This window comes from Rhagoletis pomonella, unplaced genomic scaffold (genome assembly GCF_013731165.1).
Source record: "Rhagoletis pomonella isolate Grant_MI unplaced genomic scaffold, Rhpom_1.0 Rhpom_scaffold_00006, whole genome shotgun sequence".
Taxonomy (NCBI): Eukaryota; Metazoa; Arthropoda; class Insecta; order Diptera; family Tephritidae; genus Rhagoletis; species Rhagoletis pomonella.
In genome coordinates this window covers 52693601-52707387 of record NW_023458560.1, presented here as the reverse complement: position 1 = coordinate 52707387, position 13787 = coordinate 52693601, and the positions used below count along the sequence as shown (strand labels likewise).

The window sequence follows — 13787 nt, the reverse complement described above, 5'->3', positions numbered from 1 at the left end:
AGATGGGTGAGTTTGAGTGCTGTGATATGCGGTGCTTCGATGTTGTGTGTTTGGCGATCTTGCTTAAGCCGGTGCTGTGCATATGTAGCCGTACGTATTTATGTGTGCGGTGCTTTTGTAAACTCTCGAGCCGCTGGTAGTGGACGTGAACGTCTATTTCGCCGCCGGGGCGCTTAGCACACACGGAAGTATAGTTGGCGCGGCCCGGATATAAATTTTGTGAACTGACCAAATTGGGTTTAAAATAAAATGTCTTAAACAAAACGTTTTCCCTTTTTTTTTTTTTGCGTTAAGCACTTTGCTTTTACTTTTCAAAGTTACTTTGTCGTTCGATTTGGCGGGTATAAAAATTCGCGCTCGAGCACTTTTGCTTTCAACACAGACTTTCTTCAAAAGAATCTCGATTAAGGCTTCAGCTCGCTATTTAAGCATTTTCGACGTTTCTTTTGGTTACGGTGATTCTGCGGTTCTCCTTTTGTTTACAAGCAGACACATATACACAAGCTCAGGCCAGCCAATAGCAAGATCGCAGATCACGACATCGAACAAGTTGTATCGCACGCGCTATTTTGACTTTGGACTTTACGTCTTTATGGTAGCCAGTGGAAAGTTTTTATTTTGTTTACTTATACTGCTTCTACTATTATCACCAGGGTGAATTTCCGTATGGGGTGGTTCGAAAAGGGTTGCTTCTCTGATTTAGAATATGCATGCATAGATATACACATGTTCATGCATATATCCACATATATGTATGTATATATATATATATGCATGTATATTCATATTAAATCGGCTGTCGTTACAGGCTCGCATCCGTCGATGTTGCTCGCAATATGGAGCGTGTGCGTAGAAAGATTCATAACGCAGCCGTGTGCACCCCATGTTAAACGATGGCCCAATGTGTGGCCTCGACCCACGCTTATATGCCGGGCTTGGTTGTCTAACGAGTCACTACCTATATCTCCTTATGCTGATCCTGCCCTAGTACCCTATAATAGCCTATCACTGGGTTCACTACCTAACAATTTTCAAGTAACTTGCTGTACTTGCTAATACCCTACACCAAATCCCAACAGTCCCAACACCATTTATTGGTCGTCAGCCTGGCCTAGGTAAGTATATACCTATTTACAAAAAAAAAAAAAATCTCCATGCAGACACTGGACTCCACTACATTTTGGTACTTTCACAAACAAACAAACAGCAACAAAACCAAATAGAACGGAACACACTTATGCAACAAATAGGTCTTTAGCGCGGTATACGCCGATCTTTCTCCCAGTAGTGTCACCTATTTCATACATTGAGTTGCGAGTTTGGCGTTATAATTATCTATTTGTGAACTCTGTTTGAAATTTCGGCGATACACCACTTGTCCAATTTGAAACCTCACTTCCCTGCTCCTCGTGTTGTACACTTTTGAGCTCCTGTCATGCGCAATCTTTAATTCCTTGAGGATTTTTTCTCTGATTAGCTGCATTTTGTCGGAACCAGTAACTACTTCACACTCTGTGTCTTTTATTGATTCTAGTTTGCGGAGTAAGTCGTATGATGCGCCATGTTGCACCATCGGCAGCCCGAATACGGCATAGTAGGGCGATTGTCCAATCGCGGTGTGGACTACACTGCGTAGCGCGAACGCGGCATCACTTACGTACCTGTCCCAGTTTTTCCGGTTGCCTTGGATATAGGAACTCACTATCTGGAGTACTGAACGCTTAACCCGTTCGGCTGCATTGCCTTGTGGCGAGTAGAACGCAGTCTTTACATGCTTAACTCCGTATTTATCTAAAAACGAGGTGAACAACTCGGAAACAAATTGTCTGCCATTGTCAGAGTGTACGAACTCGGGTATGCCGAAAACATGGAAAACGTCCTTTTCTAGATATTTTACAACTTCTGCTGCTGTCGGTTTACGCATTGGTTTGAGGAACACAAATTTAGAGAAATGATCAAGACAGACGAACACATAACAATTACCATCACTAGAACGCGGATAAGGACTCATAAAATCTATATATAAACGTTGGAACGGTCTTTCGGTGACGTGTTGCCTGCCCATCAATGGCCTGTTGAACGAGTTTTGGACCTTGCAGCCCTTACAGGTCTCGCAGTCTTTACAGAAATTCTGCACATCGGCCACCATACCAGGCCAGTAGTATTTCTCTCGGATCCGTGCCAACGTTTTATGGATTCCTCCATGTCCGGCCGACGGTGAGCAATGAGACGACTCTACTAACCCTCGCCGCAGCTCCGACGGTACCCAAAGCTTCCGGGCTGGTCCTCCTGCTGTCCAGTCCCCCTGTTAAACTGTGTTCTCTTGTAGACATATCCGTCTGAAACACACACATCCGGTAGTTTGTCTAGGTTTTCAGTCACCGTCTTCTTAAGTTGTGTATATTCTTCCGTCGTGAAATAAGGTGAGTCCAAACAAACGTCCAAAACTCTGTCGTTCAGCTTGATTTCATCCATGTCGACTCTCGAAAGCGCATCTGGCACGACATTGTGTGCCCCTTTACGGTGTTGGATATCGAAGTTGAAAGCTTGCAGTTTCAGACTCCATCTGGCCAGCCGTCCCGACAAGTCTTTCTGATACATCAGCCATTTTAGGCTGGCATGGTCGGTGATTATAGTGAACGGCAGTCCTTCGATGTACGGTCTAAATCCCTTAACACTTAAGACTGCGGCATAGCATTCCAACTCCGTTATACTGTAATTTTTCTGCGCTTTGTTCAACTTCGCCGACATGAATGCAATCGGTCTTTCGTTCTTGTCATCGTCTAATTGGAACAAAACTCCACCTACACCGTCTGTTGATGCGTCGCACTGAATGAAAAATCGTCGGTTAAAGTCCGGGTGAGTCAGTACTGGCGCAGTGATCAAGCTTTGCTTCAACCGCTTAAACGCAACCTTGGCTTCGTCAGTCATAGTGAATTTTTTTATCCGGTCCTTGGTGAGACAGTCGTGTAATGGTGCGGCTATAGTTGCGTACTCGTGAATAAAACGTCGGTACCACACTGTCATCCCTAGGAACCGCCGAAGCTGTTTCGGACTTCGAGGCTCAGGGAAGTCTCTTACTGCTGCTACTTTGTTTGCATCAGTTCCACGTACCCGAGATACCTTACTTCCCGATAACAAAACTTACTTTTCTCAACATTGATTGTGAGCTTGGCTTCACGTAAACACCTAGCGACCTTTTCCAACAAACACAAATGAGACGAAAAACTTTCGGAACAAACTAACAAATCGTCTAAATACACAAACACACACTCACGTAAAGCAGCCGGTATGACTTTGTCCATAAATCTACACATACGCTGAGCCGCGTTACACAAACCAAAAGGCATAACTGTGAAATGATACAGGGGCCTACCAGGAACTGTGAAGGCTGTCTTTTCCCTAGACTTCTTCTCTAATGGAATCTGCCAAAACGCATCTTTTAAATCTATAGCCGATATAAAGCGCGTGTTCTGTAGTCGGCTGAGGATTCCTTCCACGTGCGGTAGTGGATATGCGTCCTTAATTGTCCTTTCGTTAACTTTCCTAGCATCTAAACATAATCTATTCTTAGTGCCTTTTATTACCAGAGAGACGGGGGAACTCCAACTACTGTTACTTTCTTCTATGACCCCCATACTCAACATTCTATCTAGCTCCTGATACACTACTTGGATCGGTGGTGATATAGGGTAGTGCCGCTGTTTGACCGGAAGATTTTCATTCGTCACTTCGATGACGTGCTCTTCTTGGTCTGTTTTTCCAAGCCCTAGTACGGCGAACGATGGGAACTGCGCTTTTATCTTTTCCAATGCTACGCTCTCCTCATGTGTTAAATCATGCTGCACCGCGTCAAATGACAAGTCCGCCTCGGCGGGTGCGAGCTCTGCAACGACCGCGCTCTTTGCTTTAACACCCCTACTGACAACATCCAAATCCAAAAGTCGACTCCTAGGTAAACCTCCTGCTGCAAATCGGACACGATCAAAAACTCGAGATCTCTCGAGACCCCATCCCATAACACCGGCAAAACAATCGCACCTAGCACTGGCGTTTCGCCACCATTGGCGGTTCGAATATTTTGTCCCTTAATTTTGAGAATTCCATCCTCTCTTCCTTCCAAAAATTTTAGGGAGTTTTTACCTAGACAACTCGCTCCAGCACCAGAATCCAACAGGGCTAACATCTCCTTGCCACCTATATTGGTTTGCGCAAACAAACGATTGTCACCCTTCACAGTGACTATGGTTGCTATAATCTTATTCTTAATCCTTTTATAATTCCTCCGCTTTGCCCTCATTTTTTCAATTTTCTTAAAATTCCTACTTTTCTTATTCTTGACTAATTCTTCTGCAAAAATCCTTCTTCTTGCTTCTTCATATTCTAATTTCCTTTGATGTAAACTCTTTCCTATAACTTACTTCTAATATTACCATCACCACTGCTAACACTATTATCCCTACTTAATATTTTGACGGCTGATTTTATTTCTCCGGGCGATTCGCTTCCTGGCAAGAATTCCCGGAAATTTCCGCCAGTTTCAAGTTTCCCTGGTTCGGCTTGTAGACACAGAATGACATGTCACCCCCGCACGCGAAACAAACCATGCTGTGAAACGTTGAGTTGCAGTTGTTAGTCACCACAGGATTCTTTGTGTAGTAGTCGACCGGCATGCCACACTTGAAACAAATCATCAGGTGAAAGGGCGACGAACAGAAGTTGTGACCTGGAGCTGCCTGCACACCGGAAGAACTGCTGCTGGGAACTGGCTGAGGTCGACTTGGTTGCATCCGGTTGATTTTCGAAGTTCCCTGACCGCCTTGTACACCCGTCTTACTGCGCTCGAAGCTATTTGCGTTGATTGCTTCTACCTCCACTCGCTCGTCATCACACACATGCTGTAACTCGTTAACGCCTCTGGACCTTGTTCGACTTTCGCGGAACAGTCTCTCAGCTCTCTTGGACTCGGATTTCAGATCCAAGGTGTCCATTTTCGAGGAGAAAGTCAGGCTTGCCAGGTATGGCTTTAAATTGGCCTTGAGGATGCCCACTAGTTCCTTTTCAGGTATTTTCTGACGCAAGCGGAACGTCAAGTTGTGGACATCACTGTAGAAGTCGTCGAATGTCTCATGTGGCATTTGCTTGCGCTCCATGATCTCCCGTATTATTTCGTAGTCCGACTCTGCAGTTTTATAATGGCTCAATAGTTCGGCTTTCAGCTCGAAGTAGCCAAAATTCTGGTCCTCAGCGTGGTCTTCGACAATTTGCCAATACCATTTAAGTGCATTGCCCGTGACCAAGCATTGGAAATCTGAAAACAGCTGTTCATACGGGACATCATGTTGCGCTCGCATCCTTTCAACTCTGAAAATAAAACTTTCTACAGTGATGTTCTTCCCGGTACCATCAAACTTGACGTGCCACTTGTCCAGGTCAACCTTCTTCCACCTGGTGGCTTCTTCTGCCCTACCCTGGCTAGCCTGCTCCCTACGAGGTTCTGCCTCTCTGCGCTGGTATCCACCATCCCCTCGCTGAGCTCCTGCCTCAGGAGTTGATGCCATAGCGGGTGGGTTAATGACTGCCTGCGCAGACGATTCCACATCTGTCACACGGTTGCTGAGCTGCGAGACATCATTGCGCATGTTGCGGACCTCGCTCATGCATTGAGCCATCATATTATTTTGTTGGGCCATCAGCGCCATCATATGTTCCATGTTATTCAATGCAGAGCTTGGCCCACCACCATTCGCCTTCGAAGCTGCAGCACCCTTGGGCAGTTGCAGATTATCTTGCTCCATAATTTCGCTCTACCTTAAGTGCTGACTATCTCCTGTCAATTGCAAGGCCTCTTCGAGTTTCTCCGCGAAAGTCGAACTCCGGTCTCTTGTACTTATGTGGATATTATTGGTTACGGTTACACTTGAGTGGGGTGCGTTACCGGTCGAGCTAAAGAGTCGCGCGGTGCACCTGTCCAAAAAGTCGGTGGGAACAAAGTCAACCGGATACGGAATGCCTGTGTCAATCTGCGTGAAAATCGACCCAACAACCTCGTTCTCCAACGCCCTGGCTACGCTCCTAGTCACCCTTCTGTCACTAAAAATGCCTAACCCTGGACACTGTCTTTGCTCACGCTCTTCTTCCCCCATTCACCTGGCCTGAGCCCATAAATAAATTTCGCGTGTAGTGTAAAATAAAAAAAATCGCGTGGAAACCAAAGAACCGTAGAAAAACTCAAAATATCAAAATAAGGAAATATCTGAGTTTAAAAACGAAAACTGCCTTTATTGGGATTTTAAAATAAAATGTGGGTATTTCTCCCCCTTTTCACAAGTTACAAAAATAAAAAGTAAAAATATAAATGAGAAAAAAATAAATAAATAAAAATAATAATAAAATAAACTACAATAAATAATAATATAAAAATAGAAATAATAATAAAAATAATGGCAATGTAAAAATTCAAAGAAAATGTAAATAGTTTGTTCAGAGCAAAAATCTCAAAAAAAAAAAAAACTAGAACGCAAAAATAGTTGTAATATGAAAGTAATGAAAAATAAAATTATTTATTTATTTGTTTTTGGTTATCAAAGCAAAAAAAAAACGCTTATTTACTTTTTAGAAAATGTATTGACATACGTTGGTGTGTGAGTGGTGCTGCCGTAGGCAGAGGTCGTAGTGGATATTTCTCGTACGTATGTCTACTGTCCCTTGTCAATGTCAACTAGGATCACATCAAATGGTGTAGCACATGCAAACTGCAGGCACTCACCTAAAGTCTGGCTGCTACTCCATCTGATGTGATAGATCCCCACTGAAAGTTTTCGATAAGCCTCACGAACTTACGATTTCGAACCATATGCTCGGTAGCTTGAACCTATTCAATTAGTACGATGACTACACAGTTCTTACTTTTGAATGTCACTGCTCAGATTTTCAAAATCCATCGCAGGTACTCGAATAGAAAGACTTGTGTTCCCCCCTTTACATCTTTCACCTAGCACAGTCAACCAAGCAAAAAGAACTTTAGCTGAGATGCCGAGAGAAAACCTGAACTGTCCGAAAAGAAAAGTTATAATAAAATCAGAGAAATAACAAAAGTAGAAAAATTACGTAAAAGAAACAAAAGGCTGGTCTATGTCGTTGGGCGCCATTGTTGTGTAGCTGGCTGTTCGGGCAGAGGGAAGTGGCAGGTTGGCATGCTTGTTGGCCTAGACTAGCTCGACGGCCAAACGGGGGGGTTGTTTGCCACTTCTCTACCTTCAGCTACAACAAACAAAAATTTTCTGTCATGCCAATATAAAAAAAAGGAGAAAATGGAAGCCTGTCCCGGTCAGTTGGAGCCATCCCACCCCTTCTAAGTGCCGACGGCACTTAGCCTTGAGTTCCGCCGGAGCTCCTAGTTCATCATGCGAAACCGCCTTTTCCTGACCTAGTCCGTCAGTCAAACGTTTGTCACCTGTTAAATCGTCATGTCACCTATAATATACCCACGTCCCCTCCGTGTTGCGCCTAAGCAGCACCCACACCAAAAAAAAAAACTTCCTAGCATTCCATATTAAATAATAATACTATGTTCAACCGAATTTCATTAGAATACACATTCATTTATTAAATTGAATCAAAACAAAACCTAACACATAAAATTCCTCTTATACTATTTCTTTACTTCTACTACTAACTGAATCTGAATTTTATGATTATTATTATTATAGATATATGTATATATATATATATTTTTTTTCTTCCTCTTTTTTTCTTTGCCTAATTATCTAATTCTATTAACAATATCTTAATTATTCCCTAACTCACAAATATCTATCTTTCTTTTGTATTTTTTTTTTTTTTTTTTACTCCGCGCTTTCTACTGTAATTCTTTAAAGTTTTTTTTTTTCTATTTTGTAATCGTTTTTTGTATCTAATTATTAAAATCTCAAAAATATGCGTATACATATATATATATGCTTAACAAGTGCAAACATGTATGTATGTACACGTATTTATGTGCCTTTGTTACCTCACATAAATATATGTATGTATGTATATATGTATATGCACGTTTTATATTATTATTATTTTTTTTTACCGTCGGTGACCCTTCCTAATGCTACTGAGTATGTATGTACATATATATGCAGATGTTAAAAACAATAGTGACTTCTCACTTACCAGTATGTGTGTATGTTGTATGTCCACCGATGCTAGCGCCAGCATGCAGACTACCTGGGAAGTGTTGGGGGAGAAAAACAAAGCATATGTACATATAACTACTGGAAAGGAGAGCAACCAAACAAACAGAAACAGGTGGTATAGTGGATCACGCTTAGTGGGTACGTATGCCACCTGTTTTACTCTCCTTTTCAGTTCTGCCCTTCCCTACGTCGCGTAAAGAAATCGATCGTCGTTAAAAGGTACGTATTTACACCGGCGCGAGTGACAAAAAAATTACATAAAGGTGAATATCCAAAAAAAAAAAAATACAAAAGAAATTCACAGACGTGTAGAGACTGAATATTAACACTGTTGCAATATAGGCATTAATCAATGTTACTAAATTTAACCAAAGTTGACAAAATGCGAATGTGGAACATAAAAGTACTTAAGTGTAAAGCGAATGTAGGGCAATCAATAAAGCGTGATGAAATTAAAGTTAACTCAAAATCGAAAATAAATGCAGAGTAAACAATGTGGTGAAAATAAAAGTATGTTTAAAAACTAATTTAATAATAAATGCGGTGTAAAACAAAAAAATGTAGCAAATTACGAATTAAACTAACAAAAGGCTCAAAAATTAAACATAAATGCATATGAAGTAAAATGTAATGAAATAAAAAAACAATAAACTTTAAAATTCAAAACAAGTGTCGCGTTAACAACTTTAAACTAAAGTGAATCCAAAAAAAGAGAAATTTTACGAACTAAGAACTTAGCTTAAACCAGGTGGGTGCTGGAAATCCAGGTGATTGTTATGCTGGCGTTCGGGATGCGGCGTGTATGCTGCTGCTCATAGATGGGTGAGTTTGAGTGCTGTGATATGCGGTGCTTCGATGTTGTGTGTTTGGCGATCTTGCTTAAGCCGGTGCTGTGCATATGTAGCCGTACGTATTTATGTATGCGGTGGTTTTTGTAAACTCTCGAGCCGCTGGTAGTGGACGTGAACGTCTATTTCGCCGCCGGGGCGCTTAGCACACACGGAAGTATAGTTGGCACGGCCCGGATATAAATTTTGTGAACTGACCAAATTGGGTTTAAAATAAAATGTCTTAAACAAACCATTTTCCCTTTTTTTTTTTTGCGTTAAGCACTTTGCTTTTACTTTTCAAAATTACTTTATCGACCGATTTGGCGGGTATAAAAATTCGCGCTCGAGCACTTTTGCTTTCAACACAGACTTTCTTCAAAAGAATCTCGATTAAGGCTTCAGCTCGCTATTTAAGCATTTTCGACGTTTCTTTTGGTTACGGTGATTCTGCGGTTCTCCTTTTGTTTACAAGCAGACACATATACACAAGCTCAGGCCAGCCAATAGCAAGATCGCAGATCACGACATCGAACAAGTTGTATCGCACCCGCTATTTTGACTTTGGACTTTACGTCTTTATGGTAGCCAGTGGAAAGTTTTTATTTTGTTTACTTATACTGCTTCTACTGTTATCACCAGGGTGAATTTCCGTATGGGGTGGTTCGAAAAGGGTTGCTTCTCTGATTTAGAATATGCATGCATAGATATACACATGTTCATGCATATATCCACATATATGTATGTATATATATATATATGCATGTATATTCATATTAAATCGGCTGTCGTTACAAATACTTATATTTGAAAAAAAAACAAGTAAAAAAGTCTAAGTTCGGGCGGAGCCGAACATTAAATACCCGGCGCAAATATTAAATATATGTTTTTTCACCTTTCCGAAACCTACCGCTAGATGGTAAGCCGGATGTATCAATTTTGAGTAAATTAGCGTCCTTCAATTTCGAAATATTGAAGTTTCGAGCATTTCTAAAATTTACCGTTATATGAAAAGCGGTCGTAATTTTAGTCCGATTTCAATAATTTTCAACGTTTTGCTTATATGTAGCAAGCACAATAAAAATACCGAGTTTGGTACAAATTGGTAGAACGGTTCCCGATATACATATATGTGATCATAAGTGGGCGGCGACACGCCCATTTTCCAAAATTTTACCATAAACGAAATTCTTGGTAAATAATTGTTGCAAGTATCAATTTTGAATAAATTTGCTTTAATATTTACTGATTTATCGAAGATTTTGTGTTTCTCTAAATTACCGTTATATGGGATGTGGGCGTGGTTATTGTCCGATTTTTAAAATTTTCGGCCATGTAGTATGCTGTACCAAGGCCAACAACTGTGCCAAGTTTGGAAGAAATTGGTGCAGCGGTTACCAAGATATACACATGTAACCATAAGTGGGCGTGGCTACGCCCATTTTCCCAAAATTTATAATATTCTTATTTGTCGTCTGAAAATTATTAGAAATATCAATTTTGAGTGAATTATCTTCAGTGGTTACTAAAATATCACAGTTTTCGTATTTCTGGAAATTACCGTTATATGGGAAGTGGGCGTGGTTACTGTCCGATTTCGCCCATTTTCAATACCAACCTACCTTGGATTAACAGAAACCTACATACCAAATTTCGTTGAGATATCTCAATTTTTGCTCGAGTTGTCGTGTACAAGGACGGACGGACAGACGGACAGACGGACGGACAGACAGACATGGCTTAATCGATTTCTCTATTGAGCATATATGTATACATTTGTCTATATCTATCGACGCTAATTTACTCAAAATTGATACACCCCGGCTTACCATCTAGCGGTAGCTTTCGGAAAGGTGAAAACACATATATTTAATACTTGCGCCGGGTATTTAATGTTCGGTTCCACCCGAACTTAGACTTTCTTACTTGTTTATTTTATCAAAGTTCAAGTCACCCTGATCCGCTACAGAAAGTTCCAACGCCAAAAAACAAAAACCATGTTTTGGTATTTCTTGTAACTTATGTTTTAGTTTAATTGAATTAGACTTTTCAAACAGGTTGCTACTCTCTTTCAAAATATTTTTAAACTAAAACCTTCTTAGACGTTTTTCTCCTAATTCAAATCGATCATTCAAAAATTAACCAAAAGTTTGAAATATGTATACCAATAAAACCAGATAATCCAATAAAATATCAAAACTTCTTAAAGTGTCGAAAAACTTTAACTATGCTAAGAGATTAGGTATGACTCATGAAGTCTTAAAAGATCTGAGAAGTATCAGAATATCCTAAAGGCTACCAAAAGTCCCGAAAATTGTCAATAGTTAATAGATCAACAAAATATCTCGAAATTTCAGAAAAGTTTCGATAAATTCCAAAGTTCCGAAAAGTGTCAGTGGATCGTAGAAATTTTCGAAAATAATAGTAAGCTATCTTAAAAGATATCAATACGATCGCTTTGAAAGTGGCCTGAGTGTGCTTCAGCAGGAGACAGCCTTTGAAAACAGCTAGCACTAAATAATTCATAGTTTTAGCCAGTGATATAATTTCTTCTTCCCATGAGATCTTCTTAGTAGTGGGTATACTTGAACACTTCACTACCCCTCTATGAGGTAGAATATCTAATTATTATTCACTTTATAGCACTGAAAATGAATGGATGGTCATTTCGATTCCGCTAGCGAGTTCTTAATAACTAACAACTCAAGTTCCTCTAAGGTGTGCAAAGTTTAAATATCCTTTACTTCTAAGGCACTCAAGCTAGGTCATAAAAATTTTTAGGATTTCAGACCAACTAGCCAAATGTTTTTTGTACAATTCTAAGGATTTGGTAACCAACAAAGAAGTATGTCTACTTTACTACTATGAACAAAGACTCCACATTTTTCAATTTTGGGATTATTTTTATTAAAAGGTAACAGCGAATTAGCACATTGATATTTTTATGTCTATTTGATGTATATTTTTTGATTGTTAATGTATTGACGTAGGCAAAATTTGCATCAAACAAAACATGTATATACAGTTAGCGTCAAAAGTATGAGTACCATGACGTTTTGACGATTTTCTTAGTTTATATTTTCCATGTCTGTTTTTATTTTTAATATAATTCATTCTACAGCAACAACCAGCGGAATAAATTTTTTCAATTCCTTATAGAACTCGGATAAATTCAAGATATACCAAAAAATTTAAATCAAAATTTTTAATTGAGTACGCAGTTTTATAGCCCATTAAATTTTAATATAATAAGGTGCAAGTTTCAAGTCTCTAAATATTACCGTTGATTTTTGAGAGTTTTTGTCGTAAAGGGTTTTCGCATGAACAAAATCAAATAAAAAATTTAACGATTTGAAAATACACCGAAAAATCCAATCCTTAAGTGATAGAAAAGTTTAAGCTTAAAAGGTATGCATATAAGTTTTCACATAATTGAACAACATTATAAAAATAATGAAATGTTAACAAGTATTTTGAAATTAGCACAATGCACGCAAATCTGAATACTTTCCGAAATTTTGGCAGAAGTCTTAAAATATAAAAGATTTTATATTTCGGTGGAAAAATCTCAACTTTTTTTTGGTAAGGCATCCTTATATACATATATGTAAATTTACTTATTTGTAATATTTCGCTCTGCTCGACTTGTGTAGCTTCCTTCTCTAATATTGGCACGTTTTTCTTTTCTTCACTTTCCAGTTTTTTTTTTAACTTTTATTAACACAATTTTATACCCGAGCGCACTTGTGCACAAGGGTATTATAACTTTGTTCACATAACGGTTGTTTGTAACAGGCAAAACGAATCGAGATAGATATAGACAAGTATACATAAATGATCAGGATGAAAAGAGAAATCGATTAAGCGGAGACTGTCTGTCCGTCCGTCCGTCTGTCCGTCCGTCTGTGCACACGATAACTCGAGTAACAATTAAGATATCTTAACGAAACTTGGTACGTGTACTTCTTTCGGGCGTAGGACGGATGGTATTGAAAATGGGCAAAATCGGACAATAACCACGCCTACCTCCCATATAACGGTAATTTTCAGAAATACGAAAACTGCGATATTTTAGTAACTACTGAAGATTATTCACTCAAAATTGATATTTGCAATAACTTTTAGACGAAAAATAATAATATTATAAATTTTTGAAAAATGGGCGTAGCCACGCCCACTTAGTGTTACATGCGTATATCTTGGCAACCGCTACACCGATTTCTTCCAAACTTGGCACAGTTATTGGCCTTGGTACAGGATACCAAATGGAAGAAAATTTAAAAAATCGGACAATAACCACGCCCACATCCAATGTAACGGTAATTTGGAGAAATACGTAATCTTCGATAAATCCGTAAATATTGAAGCTAATTTATTCAAAATTGATGCTTGCAACAATTCTTTATCAGGAAATACGCTTATCATAAAATTTTGGAAAATGGGCGTGGTACCGCCCACTTATGATCGCATATATGTATCTCGGTAACCGTTCTACCAATTTGTACCAAACTCGGTATGGTTATTGTGCTTGCCACATAAAAGCAAAAAGTTCAAAATTATTGAAATCGGACTAAAATTACGGCTTTTCATATAACGGTAAATTTTATAAATGCTCGAAACGACAATATTTCGAAATTTAAGGACGCTAATTTATTCAAAATTGATACACCCCGGCTTACCATGTAGCGGTAGCTTTCGGAAAGGTGAAAAGGCATATATGTAATACTTGCGCCGGGTATTTAATGTTCGGCCCCGCCCGAACTTAGACTTT

The 13787-nt window shown here is 39.4% G+C and overlaps 1 protein-coding gene across 2 annotated transcripts in view; it reads left to right on the top strand.

The window, feature by feature from the left end:
- LOC118740935 overlaps nucleotides 1–13787 on the top strand; it is a 238066-nt gene that overhangs the window by 22431 nt on the left and 201848 nt on the right. The gene's annotated exons all lie outside the window — the stretch shown is intronic.